Below are 17,597 nucleotides of genomic sequence, written 5' to 3' on the forward strand. Positions count from 1 at the left end.
AAGACGACTATGCCTACATGGCATCCTGCAAAATGCAGGAAATGGAGGAGGGCCAACGCCTCTTATGTGAGGAAGTTATCTTACAAGCCTTAAATAAGGAGTTGAGGGGTGAGCTCACAAGCCAAAGCCACGTTTGTGAGTTCAACCATGGTCCTCCTCCTCCACCTCCTGCCTCAACTACAACACCAGAGCCACAGCCTGGAATCAAGCATTGAAAAAGGAAGCGTGGAAGGAAGACAAGAAAGTGATGGCCTGGGTTCAGTCTGGACTGACAAAAGACGCAGGCTGTTGTAAGACCACAGCCTGGGGACAGATATGTCATCTGCTGCTGTTCCTGATCTCTTGTAGTCCTGGACCAGATTGTGCTCACTATTATAAGGACTCCTCAGGCCACCAATTTTGACTGTAAACTAATTGATGTCTGCCCTGGGGTACAAAGGCTTCGCAAAATTCACTAGTTTCTCCAGCGTTGCCTTCCTCTTAATTTTGTTATGACCAATAATAAATGGCTATTTATTTTTAACAAATACTTGCCTATGTGTTTTACTTCAAAAAGGACAGTTTGTTTGTGAGTAGGCAGGTACATTTCAAAAATACAATGTCAAATTAATCAGGGACACAAACACCAACCTCCTTGAGATTAAAAAATACAAGATAATAATGGTGTTGCGGTAACTTAGAAATAATGAAATTAAATTCAGCGCTGACTGATAAATTAAATGCAAGCAGACACTAAGGTCAATTCAAAAAAATACCTCAAAAGCATAAATATATAAAAAAGTGCTGCGCAAATAAAAGTCCATAAACAACTAGTAAATTGAAAATAGAGAAACAGGAACCACCGGTGACAGTAAGTAACAAGATGGTGACTTGATCCCTCCACCGTTCTTGGATGGCCCCTCACCTCAGTTATTCGACCTGAAACAGGTCACACCGCTTAGAGGATTGGATGGATCAATCAGTAAGATACTCCTTCACCTCCTCCAATTCACAGGCTCAATTCACAGTACTCAGTATATGGCAGATGAATATAGAATATAAAACAACAAACCATAGTGTTCTCCGTGTATAATTTATTAAAATAAATATAGGCTAAAACAAAGCACATCAAAACGGCACTTCGAAAACACTCACATATCACCGGCACTCCGATCCGAGTGCCGGCCAGCAGGCTTGTGATCGCGTCTGTCAGATGACCGCGGATGACGTCACACGCTCCTAACCCCCGTACGCGTTACGTCCTATGGGCGGGACTTCATCGGCGTGGGGCGTGGAGTATCTTACTGATTGATCCATCCAATCCTCTAAGCGGTGTGACCTGTTTCAGGTCGAATAACTGAGGTGAGGGGCCATCCAAGAACGGTGGAGGGATCAAGTCACCATCTTGTTACTTACTGTCACCGGTGGTTCCTGTTTCTCTATTTTCAATTTACTAGTTGTTTATGGACTTTTATTTGCGCAGCACTTTTTTATATATTTATGTTGCGGTAACTTGACACAAAACGAAAGAAAACATTATGGAGATCACTATAAAAAATTTTTTAAAAAGTAGAAGATCTGGATAAAAATATATATATATATATATATATATATATATATATATATATATATATATATATATATATATATATATATATATATATATATATATATATATATATATATATATAAACAAAAATTCTAAACATTATTATGGAGATCTGACGAAAAAAAAAATTATTCATGAGATCACGAAAAATAATAAAGAAATCAGTTTGTCAGAACTCTGTGTGAATATCAGCAGAAAAACAACTTCATTATTCTAGCATTATAAAGAAGAGAATGCACTGCATTAAAAGATTTTAAAATTTGCAGTGTGACGAATGTGCTATCTCCATTACAAACGCTAGTTTTACCAGAATGAGCGTTTCCGTTTCGTACTTGATTGAGAGCATGCATAGAACTTTGCGCGTCAGAATTGTGTACACACGATCGGAATTTATGAGAACGGATTTTTTTGTCGGAAAATTTGAGATCCAGATCTCAAATTTTGTTTGCCGGAAATTCCGACAGAAAATGTCCGATGTGGCCTACACACGGTCGGAATTTCCGACAACAAGCTCCCATCGAACATTTGTTGTTGGAAAATCTGATCGTGTGTACGCGGCATTACAGTTTTCTAAAATAAATGGGATTGCTAAAGGTGACTATAGAGTTACAAAGGTAAAGCCAGGACCGATCACTGTGTACTGATATTACCCAACTTAAATTGATTCTGTCACAAATGCAAAATAACCGAATATAAAAGTGCTCATGGATTTTTGAGCGAATCCATAAGTCTTTGTTGTCTATGGCATGCTTAAGGCTGTATTCCTGAGGGTACAGTCACCTGTTATTGTTTTGTCACATTATGTTTTGTTAATGCCCTGATTCAAAATCCATTATACATTTTATAGATTATTTGTCTGCTTGCCTCTGGGTCAGTATGACTTTACTGTGTACAGAGAAGCAACACAAATAAATTAAATCAACCTGGTATGTTACTACTTATATACACAGAAGAGAAAATAAAAAACATCTATGTTAACCTTTTGTGTTTGCCTTTAACTTGTGGAGTTTTGTGATTACAGTACTGTGCACCATCAGAGCTTATATGTTTATACACTCAGTACTTGTGTTTATTTTTATTTGTGAGGTATTTGATTATGACCACTAATATTCTAGTGCTGTAACTTGATTTGATTGTAGCCGTATTAGTGCAATTGTGACAATTGTTCCCCCTTTTTTTTTTTCTTTAACATGCTGCTTAAAAATTTGTGAATCAGTACTGCTTGGACCTTGAAGAAGGGGACATACCCTGAAAGCTTGTCCTGAAAAATTGTATGTTAGTACAAATAAAAAAAGTATCACGGACAGTACTCAATTTTCTCAGTGCTGTAACTCAAAGCAGCCAATCAGCGTTCATGTTGTACTATATATGGTTAATATTCATAATTACCTAATTTGACTTTAGGTCTGGCTGGAAAGAACAGTTTAACAATGGCATTTATTTACACCAGGATTTCACTATGGGAAATACAAAAAAATATCTTTCAGTGCGTTTGTTTAGGAATTCCACTTGTGCATTAAAAGCAGGGGTTCTCCTGTTACCAGATTATTGACAAAATGAAGTTCAGAAGACTGGAGGAATGCAGCAAACCTATATAAAGAATAAAGTAAAAAGAGGACAGCCTGTGCTCCCTGTATGCATTTCAAGGTTATATTTTCAGTTTTAATTAGACTGTATCTTAAAATTAGCATTTAACTTTTTCCACCCTTAAAGTGATTGTAAAGGTTCGTTTTTTTTTTTTATAAAACAAACATGTTATACTTACCTGCTTTGTTCAAGGGTTTTGCACAGAGCGGCCCCCGATTCTCCTTTTCTTGGGTGCCCTGGTGGCGCTCCTGGCTCCTCCTCTTCATCGGGTGCCCTCTCGAAGAGCCGCTTTCAATGGGTGTACCCATGCGGGCATGCTCCGAGGTCCTGCTGCTGCATCCATTGTACACAGACAGCAGGACTCGGCCCCGCCTCCGGCTCCCATGTCACTGTATTTGATTGACAGCAGCGGGAGCCAATGGGCCCCTGTGCCCATTGAATGCTGCCACTGTGCCCATCAAATGCGGCCACTGTGCCATCGTATGCTGCCATTGTGACCCCCGCCCGCTCGCCATCTGCCCAGCACTTACCTTGTCTCGGTGGGGCAGCAGGTGACAATGGCGAGCGGTGTCCTCTATGCGTCTCTTCCCATACTCCACTCCTGATAGGCATCCAATCACAGCTCCTGTCGTTTCAGCCAATCAGGTGACAGACCCGAGCACCTAATTGGCAGAGAGCTGTTCTAACACACCTAGGTGGGTGAGGATGGTTAGGGACTGCCCACAGTGTCAGTGAACAAAGAGAGAAATGAAGCTTGCCAGAGTGAGGTAAAAGGTAAGTATTATAGCTTATTCCTTATTCATTTAATTCTTGCAAAGTGGCCAGGCCCAGTGCAGGTGTAATTCCCAGAGTGGGGCTTTAACACTTTCTGATTAATAAAACCCAATTTACAGATAATCTTATGTGTGAATATAATTATAATTCCTGTTCATTTTCAAGATTCCTGGTGCTGCTTTTATCTGACAAAGTTGAACTCCAAGTGGATATAAAAAAAAAAACTTAAAATGCAGCTATTTTTTATTTCAGGCTGGGTTCACACTGCCGTGCAGAGTGGCTCACAGCAGGGGTCCGGTTCACCGGTCAGGTCTGATTTCGGTCTGAATTTTTGTCTGAATTCGGACCTGAAGTAGACCAGAAGACGCACAGGACTCCTGTGCAATTTGCTCCACAGCCGTCCTGGAGCTGTGTGAACCAACTCCATTGAAAGCAGTTCACAACCTCCTGACATGCGAATTCGCAATAGTGTGAACCTAGCCTAAAACAATATTAAAGTGGTTGTAAACCCTCTCATATACTGAGTGAGGTGACTGGCCTCTGGTGACACCCAGAGATTAAACAAATCCTCCTACATAGGTTTTACTTGTTTATCTGCAGTTTTCTCCTCCCTACATTCCTTCAAAAGGGCAGATTGTGTTAAAATCCTTTTCGATCTGTTAGTGTCACAGAGGAGGGGACAGAGAGCTGTAATTACACTGTGTGAGAGCTGATTGGAGGAAATCCCCACTCCACACAGCAAACAGGAGTGAAGGAAGAATACAGAGCTTTGTTCTGAATGGACAAGCTCCGTGCTGAGCTCCCTCGCCCGTCACAAATTTATCTCATGTGTCGGGAAAACTTCTCAGAAGTAATTCATGCTAATAACAGGGGAACACAATTAGAGCTTTGGAGAGAGATAAGTAAACACTACAGATATATGCTTTGTTCAGATTTTATGACTAAGGTTTAATAATAATATAATAATAATAATACATTTTATTTATAATGCCCTTTTCATCAAAAGATCTCAAAGTGCTACAGTTTAAAAGAGAAATGAGCAATTTATACAATGAAAACAAACATCTAAAAGGGACAAAAAGCTTTGCTAAAAAGAAATGTCTTAAGACCTTTTTAAAACAGCCAGTGGATTGAGGAGCCCTCAAAGTTTCAGATAGAGCATTCCACAGGCGCGGGGCAGCTACACGAAAGGCCCGGTCTCCCATTGTCCTTAGTCTAGTTCTGGGTATATGAAGAAGGTTTGAATGAGTGCATCAGGATCCTTGCTGCAGAGTTTCGGATGTACTGAAGCTTCTGCAGACTCTTTTTAGGAATCCCAATGAGAAGTGCGTTACAGTAGTCCGTCTGGAAGAGACAAAGGCATGAACCAGTTTTTCGGCATCTGAGAAGGAAAGAATAGGACGGAGTTTAAAGATGTTATGGAGATGGTAGAAAGAGGTCTTACATAAATGATTTATATGGGCTTCAAAAGTGAGTTGAGAGTCCATTTTTACACCAAGATTTGTTACTGTTGATGAGAGGGTGGGTGTTAGAACCAGAAAAGCTGATGCTGATTATCGATGATGATTTGGTCTGGTAAGGAGTGCCAATCAAGATGACTTCAGTTTTGGAACAGTTTTATTGAAGAAAGTTTTGCTCCATCCATACCTTTATATCCTCCAGACAGGTGGTAAGTACTGATAGGGATGACTGTGAAGGTTGAGTTTCAGCTGTTGCATTTACATATAGCTGTGTGTCATCGGCATAACAGTAGAATGAAATTTTATGGTGGCTAATAATTTAGCCGGGGGGGGGGGAAGAGGATGGGGCCAAGAACTGACCCCTGGGGGACACCATAAATAACTGTATGTGGATTTGATTTGAAGTGACCCAGGGAGATATACTCTGTCCGGTTTGTGAGGTACGATTTAAACCAACTGAGGACTGTAGCATTAAGTCCAATGTTGAGGTGAAGCCGGTTTAAAAGAATGCCATGGTCAACAGTATCGAAAGCAGCAGAAAGGTCCAGGAGGATAAGGAGAGAGGGAAAGCCAGCATCGGATGATATGAGGAGGTCGTTTGTAACTCTGACAAGGGCAGTCTCTGTGCTGTGAGCAAAGCGGAAACCTGACTGAAATTTTTCAAAGAGATTATTATGTTTGAGGTGGTCCTGAAGGTGAGTGGCAACTGCTTTCTCAAGTACTTTTTCATATGAAGGGGAGATTGGAGATGGGCCTATAGTTGGATAGGACTTCCGGATCAAGAGTGGGTTTTTTAAGCAATGATCTGATAATGGCAGTTTTTAAAACAGGAGGAACGTGACCAGTTTGAAGGGAATGATTTATAGCAGCGGTGATCAGGGGACTTAGAACAATAATATGAATTTTTACCAGGGAGGTTGGAAGAGGGTCCAGGGAACAGGTGGAGGGTTTCATCTTCCTGATGATGTTCTGCACCTCTTCCAATGACACCTCAGGAAAGCAGTTTAGGGGTTGGGAGATGATATATGTTGGGGGAACAATTTGGGTGGGAGAACCAGAAAGGGCAGAGCGAATATATGCAATTTTTGATGTGAAAAAATCCATGAATTTATTGCACTGCTCTTCTGTAAGGGCAATAAGTGGAGGGAATTTTGGTTTAAGAAGGTTTAAAGTGGGGAAAAGCTGCTTAGAATTTCCTGGGCTATTTCTGATGGCATTAGAGTAAAACTGTGACCTTGTCTCATTGAGGGATGGTGCATATTTATGTTGTTGCTCCCGGGAAATTTGTTTGTGGACAGTGAGGCCAGAGGCTTTGAAGCGCAGCTCAAGGACCCACCCTGCTGCCTTCATCTTACGAAGCTCATCTGTGAAACAGGGAGCTGAGCGGGTGAAGGTGACTGTTCTTGTTTTAACAGGGGCATGGAGGTCCAAGAGGCTGCTAAGTTGGCTGTTGTAATAATCCACTGCTTCGTCGACTGATGAAAAATGTGTGGGAAGATGCTGAAAGTCTGCTGCCAAGAGTTCTGGGTTTATGTTTTTTAGGTTTCTGAAACAAATATTCCGCTTAGGCCTGTAAAGGCTAGATGGGGATGGCAAATCCATGGAGATGGCCTTGTGATCACACACCTAGGTCATACACCTGCAGGTTGGTAAGAGGAGCAGAGTTTGTAATGACCAAATCCAAGGTATGCCCCCTGGTGCGTGTGGGGATATCAACAAGTTGTTTTAAATTAAAACAATCCAGTAGTTGAAGAAATTCAGCTGCAAATCGGCAGGAAGGGGTGTCAACGTGGATGTTCATATCGCCCAAAATTATAACATCGTGGGAGGATGTGCAGAAAGTTATGAGAAGATTTGACATCTCAGTGATAAATGATGGGTTTGGTTTTGGTGGTCGATAGATAAGGAGAAACAGCACAGGGGAAGGGGACTTACATTTAAATGTAAGGCATTCAAATGAAGACAGTTCAGGTAATGGTTTACCACCACTTTAAGTGTATTTTTAAACACAAGTATATGTGCTTGAATTTGTTTTGATATCAGTTTCCTGCAGTCCCCTGAACAGAGGCACTCAGACTAGGAGAGGGAAGGACAGCACACTCAGCCAGTCAGACTCTGCTGTATTATATACTGTTTGCGCTGACAGTAAACACTCTAACCAGAGAACAGCTTTAGCAGCATACTGCTGCTCCTTCATTGTACACTTAAGGACCTGCATATGCAGTCTGGTAGGCATGCCTTGACCACAAGACTGAACAAAACTGCAAATCCTTTCAAAGGCTAAACATTTTCCATATTTCAGCTGCGTTATTAAGCTTCTTGCCTGGGGTATAGCCTTAAAAATTGTACCTTTTCTTGATTTCTCTCCAGCACAATTTCTCTTACACTTTACCACCTTATCGAATAGCAATTACTTTAAATCCTTAGCCATGCACATGGTAAACACAGCAAAACAGTGCATTCCAGTACACTGGGGCACCTCACATCCCCCACCAATCAAAGAATGCTAAATAGAATCACCAGGATAGCTGAAATGGAACGCCTCATTAGCATTGCCCATGATACACCTGCTAAATTCTCATCCAAACGCACCAGCTGGACCCACTTCCAAACAACAACAGACTACAAAGACCTTACCACGGCCAACACGCTACCCGTCTGACATTACTCTACCACACCTGCATAAATCCAGATTCAATTTAGACAAACCCTAATAACCATTTATATCAAAAACAGCGAGCTAACCTCACTAGTCACAATCCCATAAAAAAACATTATTCCCCTTACCTTACCCCATCGGGGGGAGAGAGCGATGGACAACAACCACCCCTTCCCCGGTTCCCTACCCCCCCACCTACAACAACCTTGAAACTTCCTCCCACCCCCCCCTGCCCCCCCTATTCATCCCACCCCCTCTTACCCCCTTAACGAAACAACAATCCCTTCTTGTCATATACACGCCTATTCCCTAACCCCTAAACATCCTCTTAGATATACAGAAACCTGCGCTCTGAACCCGACCTAGAACCCCCCATACAATCTGAATCCTCCCCAAGACACCTCTTAACCAAAACAAATCCACCCTCTCCATAACACCTATCTTATTTATACAGATTAACAAACCCGCATGTTCAATCAGAAGTTATGAAATCCAACAGGTTCCTGACTCCACAGATACAGGGTTCTCTATCTTTAGCTTAATGACAATTAACATTTTGATGTTGATAACCTATAAGTTACGATGTTAACATACCTTGACCATTGTCATTTGACTTGTATTATGTGTTTCTGTAATACTCTTCATTTGTGTGTTCTCTATTACTTCCAATAAAAATGTTATGGAAAAGAAAAATGTACCTTTTGCAAACATTGTTTTTTAAAATAAACATGTAAAACATTTTAGAGATGAAATATGAAATAATGCGTATAAAAAAATAATCATTTAAAGTGGGTATTAAGCCTAAACATTTTTTACCTTAATGTATTTTTTCCAATAAGGTAAAAAATGTTTAGGCCCCTCACCCCCTTACACTTACCTGAGCCTTCATTTGATCCAGCACTGTGCATGTCTGCAGCTCTTCTCCCCCTTCACTTCCTGGTCTCTTGTGCTTTGCTGAGGCAGCAGGAGCAATTGGCTCCAACTGCTGTCAATCAAAGCCAGTGACGAGGGAGCAGCGGGTGGGACCGAGTCCCACTGTCTGTGTCAGTAGACAGCGAGGTTCGGGAGGGAGCCCACACAAGTGCCCCCATTGAAAGTGGCTATCTATGGGGGTACTCGGTGGAGGGGAGGAGCCAGGATCGCTGGCGGGGGACCTGAAAAGAGGAAGTTTGGGGTCAATCTGTGCAATGCCATTCCAACCTGTTTGTCATTTTTTTAAGACCATTTACAATCACTATAAATATTCATAATTTTCAACCACCAAATGGTGAGTTCAAGTCTGGTAACAAAGATTTTTCATTTTTTATTTTACCACTAAGCTGAATAATTGAGTGTAGGGTAGAGGTAGCCATATTTGGTACAAAATTAGGTTGATTTCTGCTCAATTGGCTAAAATTCAAACAGGAGTGGCTTTTTTTTAGTGCCACCCTGCTCGACAAAGGTCAATTGAAAAATTGAATGAGCCTGATGGAAAATTTCTTACTAGATAGCTCAGTATGCAATGAACCCAATGAAGTAGGTAGTACCCTCTATTTCATAATTTGTTAATAAAGGATTTTAAAAATATAATGAAAAACAAATTTAAATGTCTATATGAAACTTGTGAACTTCCTAATAAAAATGTTAAATAAAACTGAACATGAACCCTTTAATCTTATGTAATCCTTCAAAGGATTATTTAAAAAAAATAAGAGAAATGGTTACTCATAGTGGCAGCATTTCCTGGATATCGTTAACAGTTCACTGACATTTCAGTAATTATTACTGTCTGAAAAATTATTTAAAACAATGGCTATAAATACTGCAAACTGAGGGAAATTAGAAATGGTAAGCACCTGCAATGGCTTCATTATACATCAGCGTCTGAAAAAGCTAACACTGTTTTTCTAATCAGTTTATAGTCCGCTTTCTAGTTTGAAGTTCTCAGAAAACATGCAATGTTAACAAAATATTGATCACGTGGATGAAATATGATTTTCAGTTTTTGCACAGTACTAGACATTTATGTAGGTTAATCAGAATGCTATTTTTACTATAAAGCATCATAAAAATATTAAATTGCAACCATTTTTTTAAGCTTTGGACAGAGTTTGGAAAAGTGAATATTTTTGTCAAGTTCTTTCTGTCTGTAATTCTATTGGGGAGTTCTTTCCTTCATAGCCTATCCTTGTCATGCTGTAAAAGTGGACCTGAATGCAAAATGTGAAAATTTGCTATGTAATAGAAATGTTAATTGTACCTAAGCAGTACCAAGACAACATTTTCATTTGTCTTGATCGCCTCCTGAAAAATAGTAATGTGTAGGCACTTCCTGTATCCTCATAGCTTTATATCTGCAGTGTGGGATCAAATAAGGAATTGCTGCCTCTGACTGCTAGTTTCAGAAGATTTGCAGTTTGATTTGGTGATGTTACTACTGTGCTGCTCTCTGTTCTCCTTGCTGGAAGCTCTGACTAGATGAAGTAAATTCCATCATTGTCAGAGGTACTAATATGTTTTGGTTTTTGTCTGTTTCCCCATTGGAAACATTTTCCACTTCCTGGCCTGACAGAAAGTAAAGGCAAATTCCTACCATGGGGAGACTGTACTTAAAAGCTAGCCCTACTGTCTAAAACAAAATAAAAGTTTAGGCTAGAGCTTGACTTTAAAGTACAAGTGTAACTTTGCAGCCTTTAGATTATATTTACACTTCGGTGTCTTCATTGGTGCAGTTGGTTTACATGGTTTACATATATTTTACACATATACAGATATTCATCTCCATGTAAGGAGTTTTTTTGGTTAAAACTACACCAAAGGTGGGCCAAGGAGCGGAATTTCTTTTTTTGCACACCACAAATTCATTTTTGCACAAAGTGTACAGGTTGTCTCTGGCAGTGCCTCAGGGGTTGAGTCTCATTTCCATCTCCTGAAACAAAAGGCAGGCATGTCAGGCATTTTTCCAGAGGGTCTTGGAGATAATAGTGGAAGGAGGCAGCCACTATTGAACCTCTGGTGGCAGGTACATTTGTTAATCATTAACTTTTACAGGTTCTTTGAAAACCCAGGGGTCTCAATAGGTTTGAGGAGTTTATGGTGTAGGCATCCATAGTTTGAAGGTCCATTTAAGACCAATCTTTAATGAACTGTTGAGCTTCAGACAGGCAAATCTAGGAAGTCAGAGTATGTTCAAGTTCTTCTGTGGGCACTGTGGCCCGTAGCTGTGTGGGCCCCTTAGAGTACAGCCAAGCATAAAATGGTAAAAATGGTATTGAGCAGCCTATTGAGGGATGTACTGTATGGTTGCATGTTCAAACCATATCCAACAAGTAGTAGATCCATTTCCTTCATTTTTCACTATCTAAGCCTCTCTGCAGTTGTAGCATGGTATGATAAAACCCTTCTCATGCTCCATTTCTTTGTAGGTGGTTCAAGGTAGTGTGTGACTTCTTAATTCCTAGTGAGTGTCACAATTCCTCAAATAAATTGCTTTCAAAACAGGGGCCCTCAGACTGAATGTATCTTCTGCAGACAGCCATAAGGAAGGTACTTTCACACCATCAAGGTAGAGGTATTGGTGCTTTGGTTTCTGGTTTATACTGCCACCACAAACTAGAAAGTGATGGCATCTGCCTTCCTACATGTCAGATGTATTAAAGTCAATGGACAGTACTTCCGGTGTGCCAGTCAGAGATGCAATCCAAGTCTTCGACAATGAACAGACAACGCTGTGTCAGTAAATTTATTCAACCAGCTGGAACAGACCCACACATGACTTGTCTCCTAAACCAGGTGAATGTTTGGTGGACATCGCAGGGTCTTGCTTCCATGTTAGTTCTCTCTTCCAAGAAGAGGGTCCAGACCTTTGACAGTATGAGCTGCCAGGTCACTGACAAGTCATGGAGGTACAATATACAAGATAGGACCATTACCTCAGTATTTTCTTGGTTTCCGGTAATAGCTTCAATCTTGCCTTGGGCCTGTACCATTGCTGTAATTGTATTGCCTCTGTTAGGGGGTCAATCACTGGATTCTCTCTCTGTATCTCTGCCCAGGTATACTCTTCTAGTACATGGATGAGGCCTGTCCTAGGGCATCAATGGATTCTCCAGTCCATGGAAAAGAATATGCGCTCCCCGTGGTAAGAACATTCAAACACAATGGTTTTTATGAGGACAGCAAAGTTTTGCAACCCCACATTCTTAGGAAGTATAAGTTCTGCTCAAATGTTTATAGATCATGCATCAGGGTCCTCCAGTGTTTCCAGAGCATGAAGCAGTTGCCTTATTTCCTTAGGTGAGTCCCAGTGTGCTGGGCCAGCTTTCAACATCTCTGCATTCAGCCCCCAGATGATATTCATACCCCCAATAAACTGCAGCTTTCTTGCTCCTGGAGGCACATGTAATCATTATGCTCCTCTGGCAAAAGGCCTGCTTGCACAACTCCACTTTCATCCATTAATCCTGGCTACTTCTATGGGGAGCTCAGTGGCAGGTATTAATGAATTCCAGGATGTGTCCATCCTCTTCTTAGGGAATTATCACTGGAAAAACACTCCTAGTAGGGTAGTACTTTGCAAGGCGTATTATAAAGGCACTTGGCCGTTGGGGTATCTATTCAAAACATCATTTGTTTATTTGTTCCTTGACTCCTGGCAACTTGGCATTCTAGTTTAATGGCTTCCTGCAACCAGCTAAGGCAGGGTGAGCTGGGTATAAGTAGCGGGTGTAATGCTCCCTGGGGTAAGCAGCCTTTTAAGCAAAGATATGAGTCCAGTAGTGTCTTGGCAAAACTGTGGCACATTTATTTGTGCTAGTTACAGGTGATGCTAAGTGCTTTAGAGAAAATAAATGCAACTGGAAAAAAAACAAAAGTCTAGCTGTGCTCTTAATAAAAAAATATTGTCAGCTCCTACCATTTTGTAGTTGTGACCAACCTTTAGCTCTAGCAGACATAACCTGTCTCTTCCCAAGGCTGCAGAGCACTTACTGTGTCTCTCAGGTGAGACTAAATTGCCTGCCAGGAAGAGGTGAAAACCAGAGGTTGATCAGAGGATCAGAGATCTTGAAAGATGTAAGACACAAATCTAGGAGATATGTAAAATCCGAACAGATCATTTCTCTACTACAGGCAGTAAGAAAGTTCAAAACTAATCTTAGAAAGTATTATTTTACTGAAAGGGTATTTGATGCTTTGAACAGATTTCCAACAGAAGTAGTGAGTCCACAGTAAGTGGATTCAAACAAACATGCTTGGGACAAACATAGATCTATACTCAGACACAAAAGTTAAAGTAGAACTCTACTTTAGCCAAAACATTTATTCCCATGCAGTGGTTTAACTGTTTGTTTTGGTCTAGGAGATTTCAGAACAGAGATGGATTTCCTTAATCCACTAATCCTTTGAGCACAAGACAAGTCCCCACCGTTCCAGACCCCCCCAGACCCCCCCCCCCCCCGCATGCTAGAGTCTTGTGAATGGACTGTTTGTGATGTCATTGTCTCCATAGACTGGCTCTGGATGTGAAGACAGCCAGAACAGTCCACCGATGGACTTGGGGGAGAGCTATTTTCTGGAGGAATTAAGGATCGGGCAAGCATAGCCTTTCAGTGCATCCTCAGACAAAATGAGTAGTTAACCCAAGCAGTGTGGGCACAGCCCCACTGCATGGGAGAAAAAAAATATTTTCATTGAGTTATACTTAAAATGGTTGTAAATCCCCAAAAATAATAAATTAAGCCTTCTACCTGGTACAGTAAAAAGTCATCTGTACCCAGTCTTGCCATGAAGAGTTAATCCAGCTCTGAGCAATCCTCTTCCTTTTTTTGCTAGGTTAAAAGCAGACACAGAGGGGGGCGTGGCCTGGAGCCGATCCAAGATGGATGTGTGAGACAAGAGCTCCCGCTCCACGAGGTCCTTATACAGTAGCATCTTGCAGCTGAACTGAGCTTTCCCCTTCAAAAGTGCCTGGGACATGGTGAGGACGCCGAGGAGCATGTCAGCGAACCGCTCCCGCTCTCCGAGGACACAGCTAAGTGTTCAGATCCCCGAGATCTTCTGCTCACGGCCCAGGGAAAGAGGGCAGGCCTCACAAGCCACCTCCGCTCGTACGTCCCGTTCCCCCAGCTACAGCCCACAGCGCGCCGGAGCTCACATGGCGGCCGCAATAGACACAGATCAGGGACCACCACCAACCCCTCCTGCTCTCAACCTAGATGACTTACGCAGTGTAGCTGCTGATATTAAATGCACACTGCAGGCAGCCATCTCTGATTTAAAATCAGACATCCGGGCAATAGCACTGAGAGTAGACGATATAGAATCAACACAGGTCCGCCATGATGTCTCTCTCTGCCAGGTACAGCAGGTCACAGAATCTCATGCCATCCATCTCAGGGAGATTAATCGCCATATGGAGGACCTAGATAACAGGGGGAGAAGATGCAACTTGAGAGTAAGGGGCATCCCGGAAGCCATAGACTCCAGTCATCTTTTTCAAACAATTACAGACATCTTTAATAATCTCCTTGAAAGACCCCCTGGAACCCTGATTTCATTCGAACGCATCCACAGAGAATTGCTCCCAAGAGGAAGAGACACAGACCCCCCCAGAGACACGGTTTGCTGTCTCTCTAAATTCCCACTTAAAGAAGAAATCCTCCGAAAAGCCAGAGGGCGCAACCAAATACTTTTTCAAGGCACAGAAATTAAAATCTACCAGGATCTCTCTAACATCACACTCCAACGCAGAAGGGAACTAAAACCCCTGCTGGAAGCATTAAGGGCCAGATCAATCCTATACCGCTGGAAGTTCCCATTCTGTTTATCTGCGACTCATCAAGGTCGCACTGCGAACCTCAGAGTACCAGAAGATCTGGAACATTTCTTCAATACCCTGGACATCCCATTTGTAGATGTTCCAGACTGGTACAGTGACTTTCGCCTACCTCCCCTAAACAGAGCCCTATCCATGGAAGGAATAGATGAAGTAGGCAATTTCACCTTGGGTCGCCGCCGCCCACACCAATTTCCCTCTCGCACAAATACGAGACCCTCAGAAACACCCCGTAATAGCAGCCCAACCGCTTCACTGGCTCACCGCAGAGCACGCTTAACCTAACCAGAAAGATACGTAAAGCTCATACATGCTGTTCAACACGAATATGACACCAAGTACCCCCCTCACTTACTTAAGACTTACCACTCTTACATAATCAACAGGTATATTCTACTCATTCCTATCATCCAATTGATAGAACACTGCGCCCATATATCCCCAAGAAGAAACAATGAACGAGATACCACTAATCAGAACTTCCATAACCTTAAAAACCCTTTTCCTTGACGGTATTGCAACCAAATCACCAAACAGATCACCCAATAACTTTTGGACGTTATATTATAACCATCATTCAGATAACCCTCCCACTTTTCTGGATTAAACATGACGCTATCACACCCGTGACACAAGGAAACTGATATCACAACATGAAAAGGATTACCAGTGTTTAAACCCTGTAACTACATCCGCTACACAAGATGATAAAAACACTAATCGTTTTCAAACAAAAAGTTCAGAAAGGAGACAGACCATCAAGCTCCATACTAACCCGATACAGACAAGTGGTTCGGAAGACCTGATTCCAGAAGACAACGGAAAAATACCCGCTGAACTTATTTGTGTCATGCTTAACCAACCATACACTTGCTTCCCTATAACCCTAATTTTCTCCTCTCCTTCCCCCCTCCTCCCCTATCCCCGCCCTTTTCTCCACATCCCCTTCTCCCACTCCCACCCTCCTCCCGCTCCCCTCTTACCCACCCCTCAACTCACTCCCCATTATAGGAGGAAAGCACAATAGAGATATATGGTGGTTATAGTATTATTAACTGTTCTTGTTTTTACTCCTATTCTTTGTTTTTTACTCCTATTCTCTTTTATAGTAGGTAGTACTTCACTTGTAATACCTAAATGTTACTCTGATGGTCGAATAAGATGAAATCCGAGAGGGTCACGAAAAGGTAAAGGTTCCACTCCACTTTACTTTCAACCTATAAAAGACTACCTCTCAACAGTAGTCAGTAACAATATAACACACAACACCTTCCTCATAGGAAGGCATTGGAATATTACAAACATGTGACATCACTATTCGGGGAAGTTGCCCCAACTAATGGGCCTAGAGATTTACGTGCCCCTCTCGGACAGTACAAACAGAGACCCAGGGGTCCATTTCTGCAACATTCTCTAACCCAGTATCACCTTAGGTGAAAAGTTTATAATGTTTAAAATGATTATAATGGTTATAGTTCTTTTAGTTTCTACCAGTTGCCACACTAAGATATACTTTACAGTATTGAGTAAACGAGTGACATATTTTGCAAGACGGCTTCCTTAAGGTATTAAAGTGTCATTTACACAATTAGCTGACTATCCAGCTTATACTCTGAGTATGACTACCCGAGTCTAAGTTTGCATACAATATCTTTCACTTATACATAACATACAAAAACAAAGTTCAGACAGACCTTCCCCTTTTGTAGGTTTCCCGGACTTCTCGTCATGTCCAATCCATTTCAAACAAATAATCTATTGCCAAACTGGAGGGCCGGAGAAAATTTCTTCTCGTCTTTACTGGTCCTCCGATCATAAGCAAGATGCACTAAACTTACTTTCTCATTGACCTCGTGGAGACGCTCACCTTGTCCACTAGTTGAGCGACTCCTACCACTTCTCCAGAAAGCGGTCTCTGTTTTGACTGCTGACACCTACCGGTCTTCCCCCCTTAATATTTTTAGTGGACGTGTACCTACATCTCCACATCCGGTTACATTCCCCACTACACACCCTCTCTTTCTCCCCCTTCTATCCCCCCCCCTCTTTTTTTTTTTTTTTTTTCTTTTTTTCTGTTTATCTTCTTTCTTTGATCCTCTCCGGCTTCCCATTCCCAAAAGCTCTCTCAACACCCCCCAACTCCTCCTCTGTCATCACAATGACGTCCTTGAAGCCCAAAATGTCCGATATTTCATTAAAAATACTGTCCCTTAATGCAAAAGGCCTCAACACTCCAGAGAAACGTTCACAAGTACTATCGGCCATGAAGACAATGAAGGCTGACGTAATATACTTTCAGGAGACCCATTTCCGCACAAACGCAACTCCAAAACTTTCTAACCATTCCTTCCCCCACAGTTTTCATGCCACCTCTCCAATCTCGAAATCCAAAGGGGCTTCTATACTTCTATCCAAAAATGTGCCAATCAAAATTACAGACTCTCTAATTGACGAACAGGGCAGATACATCTTCCTCAAGGGCACCTTTAGAAACATACCAATTACACTTGCGAATATTTACAGCCCCAACTCGGCCCAGGTGCCGTTCTTCAGCAAAATTACCCACCTTCTTTCTTCTTTCCAAGAAGGAATCCTGATATTAGGGGGAGACTTTAACGTCCCACTTGACCCTCTAATAGACACCTCTTCAGGCACATCCCACCTACCTTACAAAGCGATCAAACAAATCAGACGGAGCCTCCAAGAGCTACTACT

This window comes from Aquarana catesbeiana, linkage group LG03 (genome assembly GCF_042186555.1).
Source record: "Aquarana catesbeiana isolate 2022-GZ linkage group LG03, ASM4218655v1, whole genome shotgun sequence".
NCBI lineage: Eukaryota > Metazoa > Chordata > Amphibia > Anura > Ranidae > Aquarana > Aquarana catesbeiana.